A 21,526-nucleotide genomic window follows, 5' to 3' on the forward strand; every position below is an offset into this window, starting at 1 on the left:
TAAAGTAAAAATTTTTTAAGCCACTTGTAACTTTAAATCAGTAATATCATCTAGAAATCCCATTGGGAAAGAGAAAATAATTAATTGCACGGATTTCGATATTCTGCTGGTTTAGTCACCCTTGAAGGAAGAGGACTGGTGAAATTAAATCAAACTAAATTTGTGAATTCAGGAATTTAGAGAAAAAGCCACTAAATTGCAGCTACAGTCACCGATGAGGGTAAGTTTTTAGTCAGGGTGAAAGGAGAAATAAGTTGTTAAAAATCTCACTCTATCACTGTGTAAGATACAGCAGAACCTACCAGTTCTGTGAGTCTTTTTCAAAGAAAATAGCAATGTCAAACTTAAGTCTGCATGTAAAGATTACGATTCCAAAACCACTTTATGTTCCAAATTCCTATTTCATAAGCTAAAATGGTAATTTTCTACTTTTCACATGCTCATCTTCATTGAGTTTCAAGAGAAAGCACATTTTCTTAGGTAAAAATAATAATCAAGAGAAGCCAGATGATCTTTAACTTCAGTGCTTTTAGAGAATGCATAATGAGGTGTATTGTTTAGTGCCAGACACCTCATTCATTTGGGCTCTTTTTTATTTTATTTTCGGCTTTTTTTCTTCCACCTTACCCTGAGAACAGCACCGATAGACGATATCTATTAATTCTGTAAAAATATAATTGTCCTGTAGCTGGTAGATACAAAACCTACTACCCAACCTGTGAAGAACTAACCCAAAATGAGATAAATTTAATCCAGAAATGGTAAAACAGAATGGAGAAATTCTCCACCTGTATGAGTTTTTATTACACAAACAGCAAAACAACACAGCCACACTACCCTTCTCCATCTCTTTTTGGATTCCCAGGACCAATACAAATCCCTTTTCCTCTTCAGGAGATGAATTCAGACCCCACACATGTAGCTGGGGGACTGAACACCCAGTTGCTGCTGAGATTAATGGCAGGGGTCTCTTTCTCCCTTCATCCTCCCAGATGAAGTCTCTATGAAATATCGTCACCTGGAAGGATGTAATGCACTGCCTTGTGCTGAGAAACGTCCTGTCCTGAGCAGAGATCCATCATACAGCTCCTTCTACTGCTGCAGCTGAGGGAAATTTGGCATTTTCAGTGTTTTCCAGCAGGTGAGAGTGGTCACATCAACCCAACAGTGCCGAATTCCACTGCTACACCAATCTCTCCATTGCCATTTTACAACATCCCAAATATCCCATCCACTGCCAGAGCAGGAGGGCACGTACTGCCACAACAGGTGGTTCTCCAGGGGGACGTTTACTCAAGCTGCAGCAGAAATCATTAGCAGGCTGAGCCCAAGCTTTCAGAAGTGAGGAACAATGCAAAGTTTCAGTAATGAAGTGCACTAGCACAGGATCTCCTCATTCATCTGGAGCCAGGAGCCTGTAAAGTGTTTTCCTGCGTGCCTATTTTTCATCAAACACCATACAATCTTTACTTGACTATACTGTATATCTTTCCTGCCTAGTGGGAACCCTAATTTGCTTTAAATTGCCAAAGTGCTCATTATGGAATGCTTTAGTAGCTAGAGTTTGTACATAATATTTGAAAATCAGCCTTAATTTTTCTGCCTGAGATGAACACTTGGATTTCAGAGTAAACATAATCAGAGATTTACACAAACTCGCTGAACCCTGTTTATTATATTTGCCTGGAATAGCTACAAAAGAGGTCAGAGGTCCAATGTCTTCCTGCAGAGACAGATCATGTTCTAGCTGGTAGTGAGGAGGAAAAAAACAGTAGGTGATGCTTTAATGAATGGCTTATCATGTGGAACACACCATGTGATAATAGCAGTGCTGGTAAGGAAAGAAGGAAGTAAAAAATATCAAGGCTTTCTGCTAGGTTTACATTGCTTGAAAGCTCCCATTTCCACAGGAGCAGATGAAGAGGGTTTATTAAGAATATGCAGTAAAATCTGCAGCGAGTTGAAAGGAGCTTTGAACTTTTTGTTTAAACACGATTTTGGGAATTGAGATGGCATTGCCCTGACTACACAGAAACACGTATCGGAATAATTTTTGATTTCCTGTGTCAATCTTTGGTATCGTTTTTACTGAAGTGACCTCCCCTAAGAACTCAGTTCAGAAAAAACCAAGAAATGAGTGTCACAAGCAGATTGTTCCAAACACTAAAGGAATAGTCAATGCACTAAGTTACAACTTGAATTTTGTTTACAAATGGTTCTCAATTAGGAGCTGGGAAAATGCTTTTTCCTTGAGACTAAAAATTATGGGGATAGAATGGTCCAGGTCTTCAAAAAAAACCAACCCATTTCTACTGCATGGCATGGGCCAGATCCACATCTTAAAGCAGCTTTATGCAGCTTATTATTTTATAGATCTTCCTTCTGAATTACTCTTGTCTTTTGAAAGAAACGGGTTCAACATTGGAACAAAAATGCGCCTATCCCCAGTTGTGGCTTTCCATTTATTATTTTAAGCAACTGTTCTGTGCTTCCTTTTTTTGAAGCAGGAGTCACAAAATGTTCTTTCCACCATTTATCCAGAAAACACTGCCTTAAAAATAGTTTGCCAGCACAAAAAAAATGCCAAGATGTGGTGGCTCTAATTGCTAATAATTTTGATGAGCCTGGCCCAGGCATCTCACTGTAAAGAAAACATAAAATTATAGAATCATTAAGGTTAGTAAGGACCTCCAGGATCATCAAGTCCAACTTTCAACAGAAGAAAGCCACAGCAGCAAGTAGAATGTTCAAAAAAATATTTAGGAACCATGGATTTCTAACTCCCCATTGAAACCAGAGGAAATAAGGTGTCTAAGTGAATATAGGCTTCTATTTATCAGAAGGAAAAAAGAAAAAAAAAAGCAAATTTAGTATTCATTTTGAGAGGTCAACCCTTGGGAAAACAGAACACTCAAATCCAAATTTTCCATGGCCACCTGTACCCTGGTTGCTTGGTTCAAGCTGAAGTGTCCCTCCTTATGCTCTTGCCTTGCAGCATCTTGAGTAATAGGAACTGAATGCCTGGGTTAATAGAGTAATTAATTCTGATTTACGTAGGACAACCCTCCTGCAGTGAACACCTCTGGCTGAAATGTGAACGGTGTGGGAGGAAATTCTCCAGGGTGAGCAGGGGAAGGCAGGGATGGGCAGCAGATCTCTGAAGTGCACTGCACATCTCTGCTCTCCTAAATGAGGATCACATCCCTGGCCACATCCTGCTGGGCTCCTGTTAACATCAAATCCTCTCCCTGGGGGTGTAGAGGCTGATGAGGAAGTGTCCTCTTTCCCTACTTTTTTTTGCAAAGTGCTGGGAAGAGGCATCATCCTCCCCTACGTGATTCCATGCTGTTCATCACTCTTCAGCCCCTGCAGAGACCAGGCTGCCTGCAGGAGGGACTATCCTGATTTACCCCCTGGCTGCTCCTAAAAAAGTCCATTTTTGGTCCTGACCCACCCCTGAGAAAGCAAACCAAACTCTGAGGGAACACCAAGGAGCAGACACAACCTGACCCAGAGGCACAGTGAGGCTTGGGTTCAGTACAGCCCTGCAAAGTCAGATGAAACACAGAACAGAAAGGTAAACTCACACCACCATTTAAACTCGGTTTTTAATCTGAAATATTCTTTGTGGCTTTGATTTCTCAGACTTTCATCTCTTGCCCAGCAATAAGTCCTACATGAAAGTCTGTTGTTCTGTGCTGCTTTAGAAAGTTTCCTACAGGAGAAAATAGGGAAGGAATGGTTGCTGATCCCTGCTGGCTGCTGCTCAGGATGTGCAGGGTGTTATCACAGGGCAGGCAACCCCAGTTCCCTTTGCAGAAAGGCCTATCCCACCCTGAAACACATCAATTGCCCTAAATTTCAATGCCCTAAAAGCAGAGATTTAATGATCCTTGTTAATGCAAGGTGTAACTCCAGCAAAAAAAGCAAGGAGAGGAATGAATCCGGCCTTTGCTTGGCAGAACTCAGGAATACGAGCTATGCTACCATCAAACTCCTCTTACAGGTGTGTCTGCTACAGTTTTACCTCATTAACGGGTGTAATTAAGATAAATATTTAAAATTCTAGTCTCCTCTTGGTATCAATAAGGCATCCATTCACTGAATTTGGCACTCTGAGGATTTCTGAGAAGAAATGCACTGAGCTTTGAAAATATCTCTTCAGAAAGTTTTAAAAAAGCCCCAGGAAATAATCCCAGCACGTACAAGTTAGATGATCACAGAATCCTAGAATGGTTTGAGTTGGAAAGGACCTTGAGGTTTATCATATTCCAGTCCCTGCCATGGCCAGAGACACCTTCCACTAGACCAGGTTGCTCCAATCCCTATCCAACCTGAATCCTTAACTTGTAATGTGCCTTTTGTCAGCCAGAACAACTTTTTTCAGCCCATTTTGGAGAGATTCTGTGTCTGAGAATGTCACACCCAGCCCCAGAGGTACCAAAGGGACATTTAAAAAGGCAAAAAAAGAAACAATGCCACTTTCTATCCAATCCCTTGTACTACATATGCATTCACACTGATGCCAATAATATAAAAACCCAAACGTCTCACAAAGATGTTAAATATTCCCAAATCTCAATGCAAACACTCACACATTTCTTCTCCGTGGTGTCCCAAATGGTCTTAAAATCACAGGGAATCATTTAGGTTGGAAAAGACCTCTAAAATCATCGAGTCCAGCCATTTCCCCAGCACTGCCAAGCCCTTGCCTGTGTCTACCCACCATCCTGCTGCAGTATTTTCTGGGATTTCCTTTCTGAGCACAGCACTTTTCTCTTTGGCCCATCAACACCCAATTTATATCTTCTTGTCTTCTATTTCAGGGTGAGAGTTTTGGGACAGAGACCATCTTTTTATGAGCGTGCCCAGGGCAGGGAGGTCCAGGTTTGCAAATAGGCTTCTGACAGCTTGTTCATATAAAAAATAACTGCAACCACAACAATATATCACACAACTGCTCTGACATGGACTTTCGCCACATCTCAGCCAAGTATTTCTTGGAGATTTGAAGCAGTATAGAGGAGTCAAAGTGCTGAAAAGCAAAAAAACTTAGTGTTGGTAACACCACCTTCAACCCACACAAGTTTTCATGAGTTTCCTATTATATCAAACAAGGTTTGTGTTGGTTTTTTTAAGTTTTTTTAGCAGATGATCAAGGCCCTGCATGCAATAAATAAATAAAATTCCTCCTGTTATTTACAATGGAAGCTTCTAATTTGCTTATTACTTTGCTTATCTATTCATTGAGATAATTATCTGACACCTGCCAACAGCAGATTGTTCCGACAGATTTTTATTGGCTGAGATCAATTTGTTACTTGCCATCTGTCCAGCTAAAGGTGGTTTGCAGGTCAACAAGCTGGTGAGCTTTGGAAAATCTTAAAATGATCTTGAGCAGTATCCTTCCTGAACTAATTTCATTTTAATCTCCCGTAAAGCACATGAAAGGATGGACTTGAAAATTAGCTTTCAGGCAGAGAAGAGAAGAGAAGAGAAAAGAGTTTTCTTTGCTGTGATTTGCATGATCTGTTTCCTATGAGGTTTTCTAAAATCCCAGGTGAACCTATGAGCTGGTAAGTTGCTGTAGGACACTAAAGATGTCTGGAAAGACAAAAAAGGCCAGATATGGTCCAACCACCATGGATGAAATAAATTTGCCTCGACAACAACAATTTGATCCATTAGCAGTTCAGGAGCTGCTTTTTGTGCTGTCCTTTCTTCTTTGCTGGTGGGTAAAGACACTTCCCTCCCATTGAATTTTGGTAGCTTGAATGTCTCAGAACAATTCCCATGCTGCCTCATGGACTCAATGGGTTGGATTTGGGTTGAAATGAACCTTAAAGATCATCCAGTTCCAATCCCATTCCAAGGGCAGGGAAACCTTCCATTAGACTGTGTTGCTCTGAGCCCCATCCCATCCAACTTCATGCTCCAGCTCCCTGTGTCACACCATCCAATATGACCATTCTGGGAGCTGGGCAGAAGCATTCCCCAGAATCCCCTATCCCCTTTCTTCTTCTCTTGCAGAATTTTCAGCACAGCTCTCAAATCCACCTGTGGCTACAGTAAGGATTTCTGCCATGCACAGCTCTGATGGATTTCTCTGTGGAATTTGTACTTTGTTGGCCACATCTCTGGAAATGCTGGTAGGTCTCTAATGGCTGCTGGGAAATTCCAGGCCCCTGGATTGCTATTTTATCCTAAATGCCAACACTCAAACAACTCTTCTTCTGGATCAAATTTTCTTTGTGCTTCTGCATCCAAACAGGTTTTGACAGAATAAGATGAAAAATATTTAAAATGTTCATAACAGAAAAGTATCATTCAGATTTTACTCTAATTTTACTTCTGAGCTGTCAGCTGTAAAATGTAAACATCCCATCACTCAGCTAATACTTTTTAGAATTGCAAGAACCATTTTGATGGCTTTTCAAACCGTTCTGAAAAGGGGAGGGAGCTGACAGCCCCTACTGCAGGACGCATCAAACGAAACCATTCAAACTTAAAAAACTTCTCGGGGCTCCAGAAGCGAAAGCGAGCTTTAAACGACAGCACTGGATTACACAGGAGACTTCTTTTTCCTCCAAGAAACTCATCCTAGTAGCGCCAGGAGAGCTTCCTAATGATTATGGATCATTTAAAGATAATGGCACTGAAGGTCCCCAGGACAGCATTTTGTGTCAGCACATCCTTCTCCAGAACCTTTCCGACTGTCGCGCAAATGCTCGAGCTGGTCCCGTTGTGCCCAGATCACTCCTCAGCGGGTGCTGGGTCTGTCGTGATAATGTGGTGGGACACCCAGCCAAGGTTTCAGAAACATCCAAAAAACCCTGCAAACTAAGCCCCTGGTGATAATTTTTTTTTTTGTTGGGGAGATGGGGGACTGCGAAGGCTGTAAGCAGCAGTTTTCTGCGTCGAATATTGCAGCCATTTTAGACTAAACATAAAATTGCCTCCAGAGCGCAGCTCTGTAAGTCAGTCTGAGAAAAAATGGCTCTGCATTCCAGTGCACGATTTAATCTGCAGTATATGTATGTTTATAAATGTGTATTATGCATGGGATTTTTTTTTTCTCCCCCTAAAATTTTCAAATCATATGGGGTGTCAGGCTGAGATATTATGTGTTAGAGTTGTAAGCTAGAAATAAACCAAAAACAGGTTTTAATGAAAAGATATGAAACAGAGGACAAACTGCTGCCTACATTGGTGGTCGTAAAAGGTGCAAATGTAAAACACCTTTCCAAAACTTGCGCTTTGATTATTTCTCAATGAATATATTTGAAGAAGTGACCTTCTTCAAATAATCATAAACTCATTGGTGAATTTTACTGAGCTGGTTCTCCAAAAGTTAAGAATTTTCCAAGAATTTCCAAAAGCCTGGCATTACTCATTATCAGTCTGAGGAATTGATCCCACTGGAAATCCAATATGGTCTCCTAAAAATGCCCAGTTGTATCTGCTGTTCAGCCAAGATCCCGGAAAAAGTCTTGATGACACCTTGTGCAGAGATGGATTGCAACAGGAAATGAAGAGGTCTGAACCTAATGGCTGGAAATCCCTGCCTGTAATTTGACATCTGAATGTGCAACTGGAGCCAGTGACATCTGTGTGTTCCCAGCATCTGTGGAAATCAGGCTACCTTCATTATTAAAGATCCAGAGTCAAACCCCACTATTGATTTTTTTTGGGGGGGCTAAGATTTCAACCTCTACAACTGGGCTTTGAGCCTGGTGATTTCTCAGCCCAAGGAACTAAGTTAAAAACTCTTCCCGGAGCCTCCTCTGCTCATTTATCACAACCTACTCCACCTCCTGCATACCAGCTTAATTTCATTTCAGTTTCCAGTTTGATGTGCACGGCGGGGATCTCCTTCCCAGGCAAAAGGCAATATGAGGTGAGAAGAAGAGCATGCTGCCAGCACAGGTATAGGCCTGCATAATGGAGCTGTGACACTCTCAAAGAGGCTTTTCCTTTTAACAACTCTCCGAGTTGGGAGCGAAAAGACATAATGCAGATGGCATAATTGAAGTGGGAGAATGAAACATTAAGCATGCACAGAAGGGATTAGAGAGGAAGACTTTTGGGGTTATTTAATTTTGGCTCACTTGTTATCTAACAGTTTTTGTCAGGAAAAAAAAATATGTTAAGGCTCCTTGCAGGTCCAGAAAAAAAAAAAAAAAAAAAAAAAAAAAACAAACAAACAAAAAAAAAAACTAAGGAAGATTATTACCTGCCTAGGAGTATGTAAAACCTTGTAAAACTATCAGACTTGAGAGAATTTATTCTTTATTATGTGATATCATGTTCTACAAAATATCTCTCCTTGCACAGCTCTCTCAGGTCTCCTTTCTTCATTTTTATAGACTTGTCAATTCTGGGAATGATCTAATCGTGATGAGGATTTAAGGTATGTTACATGCATTGTGCTGAATGCTAACAAGTCATGAGCTCTTGGTTTCAGAGATCTTCTCTGTGAAGCCATGCAGTTCAAAAATGAATGCCTAACATAAAAAGGATGCTGAGCCTTAAATTTAACACCTAATGAAATCATTAAAGGGCGATCAGGCGTGATTGCAAATGTTAATTTATCAGATCTCACACCTGCCACAAGTGTGGAGAACAAAGGAGGGGATATTTAAACACCTTTAAGGTCTCATTAATTGAGGCAGAAAATAAAGCATTAAAGAGATTTCAAAGGCCATGCTCGGCCAAGACAAAGGGATGAATTTTGCACACACCTTACTGAAGGGAAGTCCTAAAAATCACAGGGAGTTTTGCCAGAGAAAAGACTGCAGGATCTGGTGAAAAATCAGGCGTACTCAGAGCTTTTCTTCTGTGTGAGGAGCCCTGGTGTGTGTTAACGACGCGACCAAAGGCTCTGCAGCTCCTGCTCCACGCCCGTGGTATCGGTTACCTACAGAACTCCGGGAAGAATACATATGAGGATAAGGAATAGTCGCTCTTTATTCCTGTCAGTGGGTTCTGCCTTTGACTCTGCTGATCAATATCAGCCGTGCATTGGTTACTATGGGAATGAGCCTTTCCTGCACTCAATAAACCCCAAGTTCTTTTTTTTTTTTTTTTTTTTTTTTTTTTTTTTTCACAAAGGTGAGCAAAATACTTTTAAAAGAAGGTTTTATCTGCTTTATGCCTTGGGGGACTCTGCAGCCATCACTTTAAAGGTACTTGGGCACTTTGAAATGCAGAATATTATGATCTAGCTTTGGGCAAGTAAAGACTTAAAACCATTTGTTTACCCCAGAAATCAATGTCAAATTCATGTAGAAATCCATGTGTGCCTACACTCTGTGTCGCTGTGCTCGTGCCTGTGTGTGCTGTACACTAGGAATGTAAACCTTAATTTGGATTACCTTTAAGGCTTGGAAAACAAGATGCTGAGATAAAAAAAATTATCTAGCAATACCTTGGACTCAGCACCTCGGCTCAGCTAATTAATCCACCCTTACAATACTCCTGATTATAATGCTAGGATAAGAAATAACCTACTTTCCTCCTTTTTATTTAGGATAATACATTGTTTGATTATAAAATATTTAGCAATATATTAATTTCTGGTGGCACAAAGTGCCAAGAATGTTGAAATAATTTGTAGGTTATTCCTAAAATGAAATCCGTTTGAACAGAAAGGATGATGGATGTGATGCTGGACTGTTGCAATGTCAGCTCAGGGATGTAACCTCTTTAAAGACTTTCCAGGTGAAGCAGAAGAGTGGTAGCAACCTGCCACAGAAAATGCTGCCAATTATAGCCAATCTGTCAGATGTCTGTTCTTCAGACCTATTGCTAATTGGCTTGAAGAATGTTAAGAAATAGTGAATTAATCCTTTTGTACCCTTTTTGTTCATTTATGTGTAACGTGATTTTTCTTCTTGTGTGCTAGAAATAAAAACATTGAAAAGTAATGATGAGGATTTTCTCAACCTGAAAGAAGCTAGAAAGGACAGAAAGTTACAGTAGAAAACTCTCTGGGTACCTTTGAGACCACTCATGGCCCAGAGAGATTTACTGAGTACATAAATCAGTGAAGAGTGTCTAGTCAAAACAGAGAAAGAGTTCCCTCATGGCCAAGGGAAACATTTGCAAGATCCCTCATCTCTGTAATGAGTGCCCCAACTCTACGAATCTGCTTTCAGACTATGAACAGGCTCTGTCTGCACTCACTGGATTTCTTCAGGGTCCCTAAATGATCACAGAATCATTTAGGTTGGGAAAAACCTCCTGATGGCCCAGCTGCAGTCAGCTCCTCTTCTATCAACACCCAAAACCCAACAGAACCTCGAGGCTTGTCACAGTGTCTCCAGCTCTACACATAAAGAGACAAGAGCCCACTGCCTGTTTTAAATTATTGTTGAGAGAGGAAAAAAAAGTTAAAAATGCATTTGTGGATCTTACAATAAAAAGCCTACACAGGTTCTGTTGAGTTTCCCATGGATCTTTCCTGATAGTTACACACCAATGGCCAGGACTCAAGCTCACACCAAAGACGCTCAAGGGAAAGAGCTGTTCCCCGACAAATGGCAGACAATTTCAGAGCTCTCTATACCCATAATACCATAATATTCATCTACTCCTGAAAATAAATCCAGAAAGTAGTCCTTTAATTCAATATCTGGCAAATAAATTTCAGACACACGAACTCCTGAGGAGGAAATATGTATCCTTGCTCTCCTCTGCAGTTTTGGGGCACAAAACAAGATTGTTAAGTGTCACTGGTTCACACCATAAATCCTTACATGAGGTTCAGATTATGGAGTCCTCAAAAGACTTAAATAAATATCTTTCTTGAGGAGGAAAGGAAGAAAAAAAGTAGAAAACAAAACAACAGAGATGCTCTAAAGAAACTCAGAAGTGAAGTTGTAAAAGAGTTTATGCAAAACCAACTTGGAAAGGACGCTCGCTTCTGTTTCACAGTTTGCCAAACTAATGGGACCGAAGTGAGTGCTTAATCAAAGTCAATATTGGCCTGCTGACTCTCAGGAAACGATCTAAAAGTGCTTTGGGGGCTCTTTCTATGTTCATTATCTTTTCCTGTGTCACTCGGTGTCTCTAATGATAGACGAAGAAGCACTTAAAATGTCTCGACTCAATTCTCTTCGCTACGGAAATCTCAAATTAAATACTTATCCAGACCGAAAAAAAAAAAATCATATTCAGAATGAGTTGTGACACAAGGATCTTCTGAAAAACAGCCTAGGATAATTCAGCAGCCCCATTGGATCTTGCATTTAGAGGAGTCTGAAGTATTCAAGTGACTCAGCAACTCAGTGGTGGGTAATTTACAGCTCTCTCCTCCTTGAGAGCAGAATTGCAAACTCACCACCTAAAGTGCTCCTGCACCAACCTTTGCTGAATCCAAATGCCCAGCTCGAGCAGCCCATGTCAGAACCAGAACTTAAAAATAAGGGCAAATCATCCAATTACTTCTCTTTTTTTCTGACTGAAGGTAATTCCATTTAACTCGTTGGGATGATCCAAGATTGGAGTTGCTCAAAGCAGGCAGAAACTTCATTTACAGATGTAGAAAATGAGGAAAGTAAAGTGAAAAGTATTGTAGTTTTCTAAGCTTTTTTTACCAGGAAAGTATCAGATTAAAAAAAATCTCGTCTCTATACAAAACACAAATATGTATCTTAAATTTAAATATATATATATATGTATTTAAGCTAAAAGATATTTCCAGAATAAAGTTGCAAAAAATAATATTACCCAGTAGCCATTTCATTATTTGAATATCCGCCATGAAGAACGAAGAAGCACAAACTCTGATTTCCTCATGACAAAAAAACCAAACAATGTTTTAATGCTCTGCTACTCCTACTGGATCTGATTTTAAGGGTCTTACTCAAGAAATTAAATACTTCCTTGAGCATGAGAATTTTGCCCCATATAAAAAAAAAATGCAAAATAATTAATCTAGAACTGCATATTATTTTTTCAGTCTTATATTAACAAAACATCTAATTTTAAAAAGAGATGGATTAAATAATTCTTTCTTCAATGAATGCCCAAGAAGAAGATTTATTTCTGTGAGGAAAAAATAAAGGTTAGATTTTATCCTAAGAAGACAAGTTAATCCTAATTTAAGGTAGGTTGATATCATGCACAGCTCAACAGGGGCCTTATCAGACTAAAAACTTATGGATTTCAGCCTAAAATATTGTCTCATGTTAATGCAACATAGTTTGTTTTTGAAGCAAAATGTGCCTGTAATTACTTTTAAATTGGTTATAATTCTTCCTTCTTAAAGCAAAACACTAAACCTCAGTTGCACTAGGAAGACGTGCAGCATAAAAACCTGCCCACATACGTACTTAATATAGTGGGTATAAAAATACTAATTAAGATAAAACATTATACCAGAGTACCTACAATAAACACAACTTAATAAACCAATCAGAAATGTGAGCACCTTCAGGAAAATCGTGGCATGCATCATATAATCTCATGGAGACAAGTAAGGAATGCCTAATGCGATTTTTTTTTTTTTTTTTAATGGACCAGATAATTTGGGGCATAACTGGGAAAAGCCTCCATAAAGACCACAGCCTGCAAAAATGAATATATAATTTGTAAGAAATGGTATTTATTCTCCCATTCAGAGAGGGTATCAGCAGCTTTTGGGCCCTAAGCCTTTCCAGAAAGGGCTACATTTTGTTGGCAACAGCTCAATGAGAAGAATTCCTACCCACCTCTAGAGAGACAATGGAAGGAATATTTTTGAATTTATTTAAGGTAACCTTTCTCCAGCTAAATATAGTTAAACAGAGTAATCTGTCTCAGACAGATACTCTTTGCTGAGCATAAAGAGCATTTTCACAGGAAATTTTAGGGTATTTCACACCACAGTGACCAACCAAGGCTGTGCAAGTCATCACCCATCAGGAACTACTGGAGTAAATACAGAGTTACATATTCTGGCTGAAACCACCAGGAGAGTCTGAAGCAGCTGATGCAGTAAACACATGTCCAAAACTGATTTATGTTTACCTTACTGTGTTTATGTGCTCTAAATGAACACTGACTTTACCTATAAAGGCTGAAATTCAGATGATTCCAGTTTTAACGCCTATTAGGATATGCTTAAAGAGACTTCAAAGTAAATTTATCACATGTAGAGAAGCTTATAGGAATTCAGAACTTATACTGCTCTCCTCAATAAGATGCCTCATCCTCATAACCTGAGGGTTCTTTCAGCTCCTGCTTTGGTGGTGGAGGTTATTCTTTCTCTCTGAAATGTCTTTTAAAAGGATTATTTAACTGTATGTCCTTCCCTGGTGGAAAGACTGCCACGCCATGGGTCAGACCCTAACTCAGAGAAACTGAAAAATAGAGACTGTTCTTCTTATGTGTACCTAAAATCTAGATTTCTGAAAAAAAAAAAATTATATATATATATATATATATATATATAAAGAAAAAACAAAACCGAGTGGAAAGATAAAGGACATTTTCTAAGATTATTTTCCCTGTTTTTTTCTTAAGACTTTCAGTCACTTATCTTTTCCAGTAGGATAAAAGTTCAAACAGGAATTATAACAATTTTACCCTCAAACTGTTTGTGAGACTTATCCTGAGAGTGAACATAAGCTAAAAAAAAAAATGCAAACAGCTACTAAAGAGATTCTTGCAAGGAGTTCTCAGCCTTGTTCATCCGGAAAAAACACGAGAACTAAGAAAGCAGTCAAAGTTTTTCAAAACTCATCTTGGCCAACAGCGAAGAAGAGGAGAGAAACCCAGAAAACGAGGCAGCAAACGCAGGAAGAAATTAAAAAATGTCTGTTAGAAGCTATTTTTGGGACGTTCTTTACTCTTCTCAAAGGAATTCACTTACACACAGCCCAGTTGCAGCTGCATAAATGCCCAGTGGCTGGAGGTTCACGTGGTCAATTAAAAAACATGATATTATGAGATGAAATGATCGCTGCTGGCAGCACAGCAGCTGAGGACAGGCACATTTTGCCCCATAACTCCCCACTGTGCCTTCCCCAGATGTCATGGACGTGGTGATGCCACCTTGGCCACAGTGATCCTGCAGTGTGGAGTGACCCGTGAGGACAGAGAGCAGCTCCCACTCGGCCCAGGCTGGCAACCAGGACCCTCCAAACCTCTCTGTGCCCACTCACTTCCAACATGATTCATGTTGGTGTTGTTTCCAGGGTTTCCATGGCGAATGTGTCTCTACATATTTCAGGTTATGGTTTTTTTTTTAAATAATGACTTGGATCGTCAATCTAAAATCCCTCCTCGATCTATGCGTTTCCATTTAAATTCAATTTCTAGTTGTTTTTTTTAAAGGAAAATAAATTAAAAAAAATTAATAAAAGAAAAGATTGACATGAAAGTGAGTCTGGTCAGCTGTTCTTGGTGGGGTTATTTTTACAATGACTCAGAGGAGCACTGGACGAAATGTCTCATTGGCGTTCCAGAGACTCTCTGATGGACGTTGGGTGTATTTGGAGTTTGTAGGTGCTAATGTTTGCTTGCAAAAGGAATTTAAACAAAACAAAACTAGTTTTCCCCAATATGCCATCCAAAAACCACTAATGAGTGTCACTGAGGCCTTCAGACATTCCTTCCATGCCTGATTGCTTCAGATGATAAAGTCTCTCCAGAAGGAGAAGGGATTCAAAAGGCAGATTCACTGGCAAGGCTTACTGTTTATTTAGGATATATGAGGACATGTTCCTTGGTTATCACACACACAAATTACACTGAAAACTGGCTTTGCCTCCGTGGCCCTGCCGCTGCTTCCAGAGAATTTCCAGGACCGGAGTTGTTTTGCTGCATGACACACCAAGCTATTAGACAGGGACCAGAATTAGAACTGAACTCCTGGTGGTGGTGTCTAGAGCATGTGTTGCACAACTGGCGCTCAGTGGAATCACCCTCACTCCTCACCGCTAGGAATGGAAATCTTCCCACTGAACCAAAGGGGGTTTAGGGCAGAGCCTTGAAAAAATGGGAAGCGACTGTGGTTAATAAAACCCGAGGTCATTGTCTGTTCCACGGCACCACAGAGCTCCAGCTGTCAAAGGAAGCTGCTGCCACCCCCTGTGGGGCATCCCACAGGCTGCCACCCCACACACACGTCTGCAGCATGTGCCACGGGCTGGAGGCAGCTCCTTTTTCCATGATGTTGAAACAAACCGGGATGTGGGGAGCGCGCGCACTCCAATGTTTTGTCGCTTCCCTGGGCTCAAGCAGCTGCAGTTGAACACATCACTCTTCCCCTTGTCTGAGAAACATTTACTGCTTGTTACAAAAGGTTTGGGGACGGCCTACTGTGTAATAGCTCTAGATGACTGAAAACAAATTTAAATATAAGAAATGTGCTGGCTTATTTTTTTTTTTTTTTGCGTGTTGTAAATACTCTTAGAAACGGCATGGGGCCTTATTAAGTTTGAATTTCAGGTCTTTCAACTTCCTCGAGAAAAGAGAACAAACGGTAAAAGCATGAGGAAATAAGTAACCTCTGTGATTTCCCACTTCAGTTCAAGCCCAGAGATTTTTGTCAGTGGTTATTACAGTCATATTTCTTTAACACCTTTAAAAAAGAAACAGCAAGAAAAAGGTGTCAAAGAGAAAGGTTGTGCCAGCTGCAGAAAGTTCTGGTTTCTCCAAACATGTGGAAACCCACTGGGCAAGGAAGATCTGGGCTTCCTGCAGATCCTATTGCCAGTTCTCCACAACAGACAACTTTTGATTATTTTCCAAATTCGTATTGAAATCAACAGGGTTAGTCACTTTAAAAAGAGACCCCTCTGTGCTGCTCTGTAAACCTTCAGTCTTTTGTTGGGTTTGGGCTTTTATGCACTCTTTTTGCAAGACACTGAATTGTATAAATATCTACACAAACATCAGCAGAAAACCTGTAGTAGGACAATAGAGAGGTAACTATTACTGTTTATTTATGTATTTACCACTGTTCCGGCATGATGATGTTGTCACTGCAACAAGTGTTTCCTATGTTTGAAAGGGGAAATTGATAAATCCCTTAAGAATCTAAAAAGCATTTATGCTTGGGAAATATGCTCAGAGGGTGATTTCCATGGGGTTTTTCTTTAGGCAAGGGTTTGATATGATTATTTTTCACACAATCTGTTGTTCCAGTTATTTATCAAACAATGCTCCTTTCACTTGATGTTTTACTTCAGGCAAACGTATTTAAAACACAAACCTGTGATTGCTATCACCATGAGCCATTTGGAGTGTACCTGCATTTTGCAATGAATAACGACCTTCTTTGTTGTTTTCATAGGTTTGAGCGCACCTACAGCTGTAAAACCAACAAAAACATAGAGAATAAGAATCTTGTACATCCCAAAAAACTCAGTTCCACAGCTGAATTTCTAAGATACCAAGTTATTTGTCATTTGCTCTGCCAATTGTGTGTAAATCCTTTGGTGGCCCCGTGTACTTGGGGGACTTTAGAGGGACAGGTTTGATGTTGCCCATCCTGAGGATCTGCAGGGGGTGAGGATTTACAGGATCTTTGAAATAATGCTGGGGATTGCTGTTATAATTTAAATATTGAACAGATAAGTATGTACATCTCAGTTCAGCTGCATCAATCTGTTGGTTTTAGCCATGTTTATTTCCCATAAAGTGTAAGTTTTTATGTTTCACATAAAGTGGAAGGTTTTTTTGTTTGTTCCTGAGAAAGAGCAGGGAGCAAAGAAGCTTTGGGGATGGTCAAACACTGAGAAATAGGGCTGGGAACATGTTCAGCCGTGAATAACCAACTGATAAGATGATTCACTGCTATGCACAGGTGCCTAACATTTGCTATGTGGGAACACAGGGTGGTGACTGGGTTGTTCATCATGCCACTGTGTCTTAATATGGAAAACTTTCCTGGCTTCATGTTGAGACTGTGTTATCCCCTAATTTTTCATGATGTGCCGTCTCATTTTGGAAACTATCTGTTATCCAATAAATGAGTAAGCAAAACCAACTGCCTGTGAGCAATAACATGCCCTTAAGGAAGATCAGCCAATCCCAAAAAATGCTGATCAGGAAACTAAATATTGTTTTTCTGGGGAATACTCCCAAGTCACATACAGAGGTAGCTTTTTGGTTCCTAAGGAGAGGGAAGAGGAAAGGGAGACTTGATGTTCCCCCATAAAATTCCAGATGATGGGGGATGCCCACTGAAAACCACAGCAGCAAATATTACACAGGATAAAGGTCAAGGCATGGCCACAAGTGCTTAAAATAGAGCAGGGAAAGGGGTTCTGGGAGCCTGGGAATGTTGCAACCCCCACCATCACATTAAAGGATGGCAGCTCCCATTTCCCTCTGCACCACCTGGGATTTCAAGCGCTGCAAACACCGGATGCATTCCTTAAAACTGACTCCATCCCAGTGCCAAATGGTCCCATTTCTCTCTGCCCAAGCAAGATTTGGTGTGCCCCTCACACAGCACAGCCTGCTGCTTCCTTGTCTGAGCACACAGGCAGCTCCTCTGTGCAGAGCTCGCTCCGGCTTTGTGCCTCCAGCTCTGCCTCTCTGCTCATGTGTCCACTCTCCCAGACTGACAGCCTTGGAGACAGCTCATTTCTAGTTCAAAACCAGGTAGGAAGATTAAAAAAAAAAAAAAAAAATAAAGATGTCATTTGCCACTCATGGACGTAGATGAAATTTGGTGATGGGATGACAATAGTTTGGGGGTGTAGGGGCCAAATTCTGGTCTCAGTTACACTGCTTAGGTTTGGGAACAAATCAGCTGAATCCAGCATGACTCAGAGCAGAATTTGGCTCTAAATATTTCAACTGTAGCATGAGTTTGCTGTCTACATGACTGAATCGCCCTGAGAAAACCAGTGCCTCCTCTTTGCCTTTGCCAGTGGGGTGGCAGTGATCCTTGTGCTTATTTAAGGAGCGCGGCGTTCATGCCTCACCTCCCGCTTCTGCACACGGAGCCGCTCACCTTCCCTTTCATCTCCCCTGCTTTGCATACAGGAGTGTTTAACTCCTTTAACAATTAGTGCCAGCTTTCAGACCTCATGTTTTTTATTTCCCAATCTCTGGAGGGCTAATTATAAAACGTTCTCCAAGAGCTCCACATCAGATGCCGGGGAGTCTACGCGGACTGCGAGAGACGCGAGGCAACTCCATCAGACCCTCCAACCTCGGCTGGCGACAGCTTAATAGCAACAAACAGATCTGGGTGTCCTTCACAAAGACCTTTCCCCCAGCTGCTTCAGACACACAGGTTTATCTCTGGGTCTGGCCTGTCAGGAAACAGGTGCTTTTCTATTAATAGGCAGGAGGCAGCCAGGCAAGACGAAGGTGCGGCGCTGTATGGAAACAGGTGGTCTCCAGTTGAACAGTTTATAAACAATAACTAATCACTCAAGACCTGTAGCAGCTCCTAATGAGGACTATAATTACAAGCCAGGTGGCTTGTAGTTAGAGGAATATATTGTTTTTAAACAGGTTACTTGACTCAACAGCAGTTTTACGGGAGGCAGGATTGTCTCCAACATATGTTCCCTCTGCCTCCCGTTTTCCTTTTTTTATTTTTTTTTTCCTTCTCTCCCTGTGTGTGTATGTAGGGATGTCTGATGCCTTCCAGTATAAAACCCTGGATTCTGTCACTTATGATTCCAGAGGCCTGTAATTTCTCTGGCTGAATCCCGACTGCTTATGTCAGGGGTAATTTTTGAAAAAAAATTCAGCATAAGCAATTCAGTCATTTTTCAGATTGATGGCAAAGAAAATAGGTTTAGTATGTTTATATTTATAATTTAATATGTTATTTTTCATATTAAAACACCACAGCAGTGATAGGCCTGTTGCATTGTCAGGTGCAGAACCGAGACAGAAGTTGAAAATTGTTGAAGGACTGCATTCTCAATAATTGTTTTTTTATATTAATTTGGATTGGTCAACAATCTCTTCTCCTGAAACATTTATTAACACTAAAAACCAGTTTTACTTGCTTTTAAAAGTCTGCATTTTGCCCAGATTTTGACTCAAAATGTTGGCTACTACAGGGACAACATTCTCAATACCAAGACAAGTTTTACCATTCCACTAAAAGTTCACCCAAATATTTTCAATCCACCACTCTCACAAGGAAGAATCTCTTCCTAATATCTAATCCATACCTGCTCTCTATTTAAGGCCTTTACACTTTGTCCTATCATATATGAACTCAGCTCTAAAATTTCCAGTTCTGCCAAAACCCGTGGCCAGTTCAGAGCAATACCACATGAAATTACCTCAGAAATCATCCTTACCCCTTGTTTATTTTGTAATAATAAAGGAAATCATACAAAGGAGACTACATTAAGGCTCCAGGCTAATTCGCTTATGTCATTACAGCATCAAGGTTGGCCTTGAAGCTTGATTTGAAATGACAGGCTGAACTTAAGCACTTTCCTAAGTGATTTGCTGGATCAGAGCATACGTGTTATGATACGGCAAATCATTACAAGATCACATGTTAATTTCCACAGGGCTTTCAGGTCTGTGTAATTAACACAGTTTCCATGTGCAGAGCTTGTGCCTCACGTGTCCCTTACCTCGATCATTTCGAGGTTTGGAAAAAAATCTCAGCTATGATGACAATTGTCTTGATTTGGGCACTAAACATAGAGCAGCGTTTCAAACTTAATTTTTCTATACTTCAGCATTGTTGGTCAATAAAACAAGATGATTCATCATGAGGATATTGCACAGCAGAGTCATAATTTTGTGGATGCAACAGTGACACACTGAATAATTTTATAGTCAATAATAGGTTTGATAGTGCCATATAGCAAAGGATTATTGTGAAAGAAAACACGAGAGGACTAAATTATTCTTGATATACCCAATTTGGAGTCTACTTAAGCATATTTTCATGTGATATTGATATCTTGTTCCTACAAGATTTTAAAGATAAGCAGAGGGGCAGGTAATGACCATTTGATGGCAACACCATAGAAAAAAAATATTTTCAGAGTATGGAAATGTAATGGTGAAGAGTTGTTTGGAGTTTTAGGTTTTATTTTTAAATAGCCTATTTCTAATCCTTACCCTCTTGCTCACCCTCTGGGAAATTCACAGTTTTGGTTTGGGCTCGTTATAAAAAGCAGGAGATAAATGCGGCCCTCAACAATTTTTGGTTGATGTTGGAAGACACAGCATCAATTTGTAAGGATGCTCTCAGGGCTGTAATGAGCTGCACGAGTTCTGGGTTTGGAGAGATTTTGTGTTTTCTTCTGAGTGCACGCAAAGGTCAAAGCCCAGGTTGAGGAATGGATCTTATAATTTAATTTTATCCCATTTTGACACCTTCTTGCTACTGCTTTATATTTCCACAGGACAATGGCATCGTTCAGTGGAAAAAAACCACTTAATACCACCATGTCTCAAAAAGACCTTATTCGTTTATTTCCAGAAGTTCAAAGAGATTTGCATGGGGAGGTTTTTCCACACTCAGACAGGCAAAGTGTAGAACAGAACTAGACAGTCTCCAGAGGTCCATTCCCCCAACTTCGCTATGGTGTGTGTGAAGTCTGGCAGTCAGGAGCTCTCATAATGATGAAAAAAAAGGGGCCCCTCCACTCATATCTGGATCACAGGATCATTAAGGTTGGAAAAGACCTCCAAGAGCCCCAAGTCCAACCATCAACCCAACACCATCCACCACACCGTGTCCTCAAGTGCCACGGCCACACATTTTTGAGTCATTCACAGGGATTCTGAGGTTCTGTCCCAGTCATTGTTATTTTTCCCCTCATGCTGACACAGAGTGAGAGATGAGTGGCTCCTAAATGTTCATCTGTGCTCCCTTTCCTGCAATGTGTGCACCCAGTGCTGGATAACGCTCTGCCTCTATGAATTGTAAATTCAGGAAGGGCAAATTTGCTGTCTCTGGATTTTTGGATGGGGGTTGAGATGGATTAATTATATGTCAAGAGGGACTTGAGCAATAATAAGTGACTTTATGACTGTCTTTACCACTTGGTGGAAAGGTTACATTTAAAAATTGGCTTTACTGCACTGGATTTTAGGTTAAGTTCAAAATGCAGCTTCCGCTGTTAGAACTGAAGGGTCATATAAAATTCATTGCAATAGAATATTTATAAGTATCTGGGATATTTGTAGGAAACACAATAATGGTAGAATCAGAGCTCGCAGATAGAAAGGGGAATTGTTAAATGGCAAATAAAAGCTCCATTTTTCCAGCACTTAACCCTACATATAATAATAATTATTACAAATCTGGGCAATGATTAAATTTCATTCTGAACCCCGGTTAAACGCATGTGAATGGAGGATGATTTTTTTGCTGCTAATAACCGGCGTGCTGTGAGCACTCAGGGCAGGATTGATGTGCATGCACGTCACACATTTCCAAAAGCTTTCCACACGCTGGTGATGCTCAGGTATTCCTGGAGGAGCTTTGGGATTGACACGCATCACTTCCCATGCCTGGGGAGGAGCGAATCTCCTGCTTGTTTACAGCCCTCTCCTTTTCCTAATCACATAATTACAGCTCTGAAGGCGG

The sequence above is a fragment of the Zosterops lateralis genome (assembly GCF_965231275.1).
Source record: "Zosterops lateralis genome assembly, chromosome: 7".
NCBI classification, from domain to species: domain Eukaryota; kingdom Metazoa; phylum Chordata; class Aves; order Passeriformes; family Zosteropidae; genus Zosterops; species Zosterops lateralis.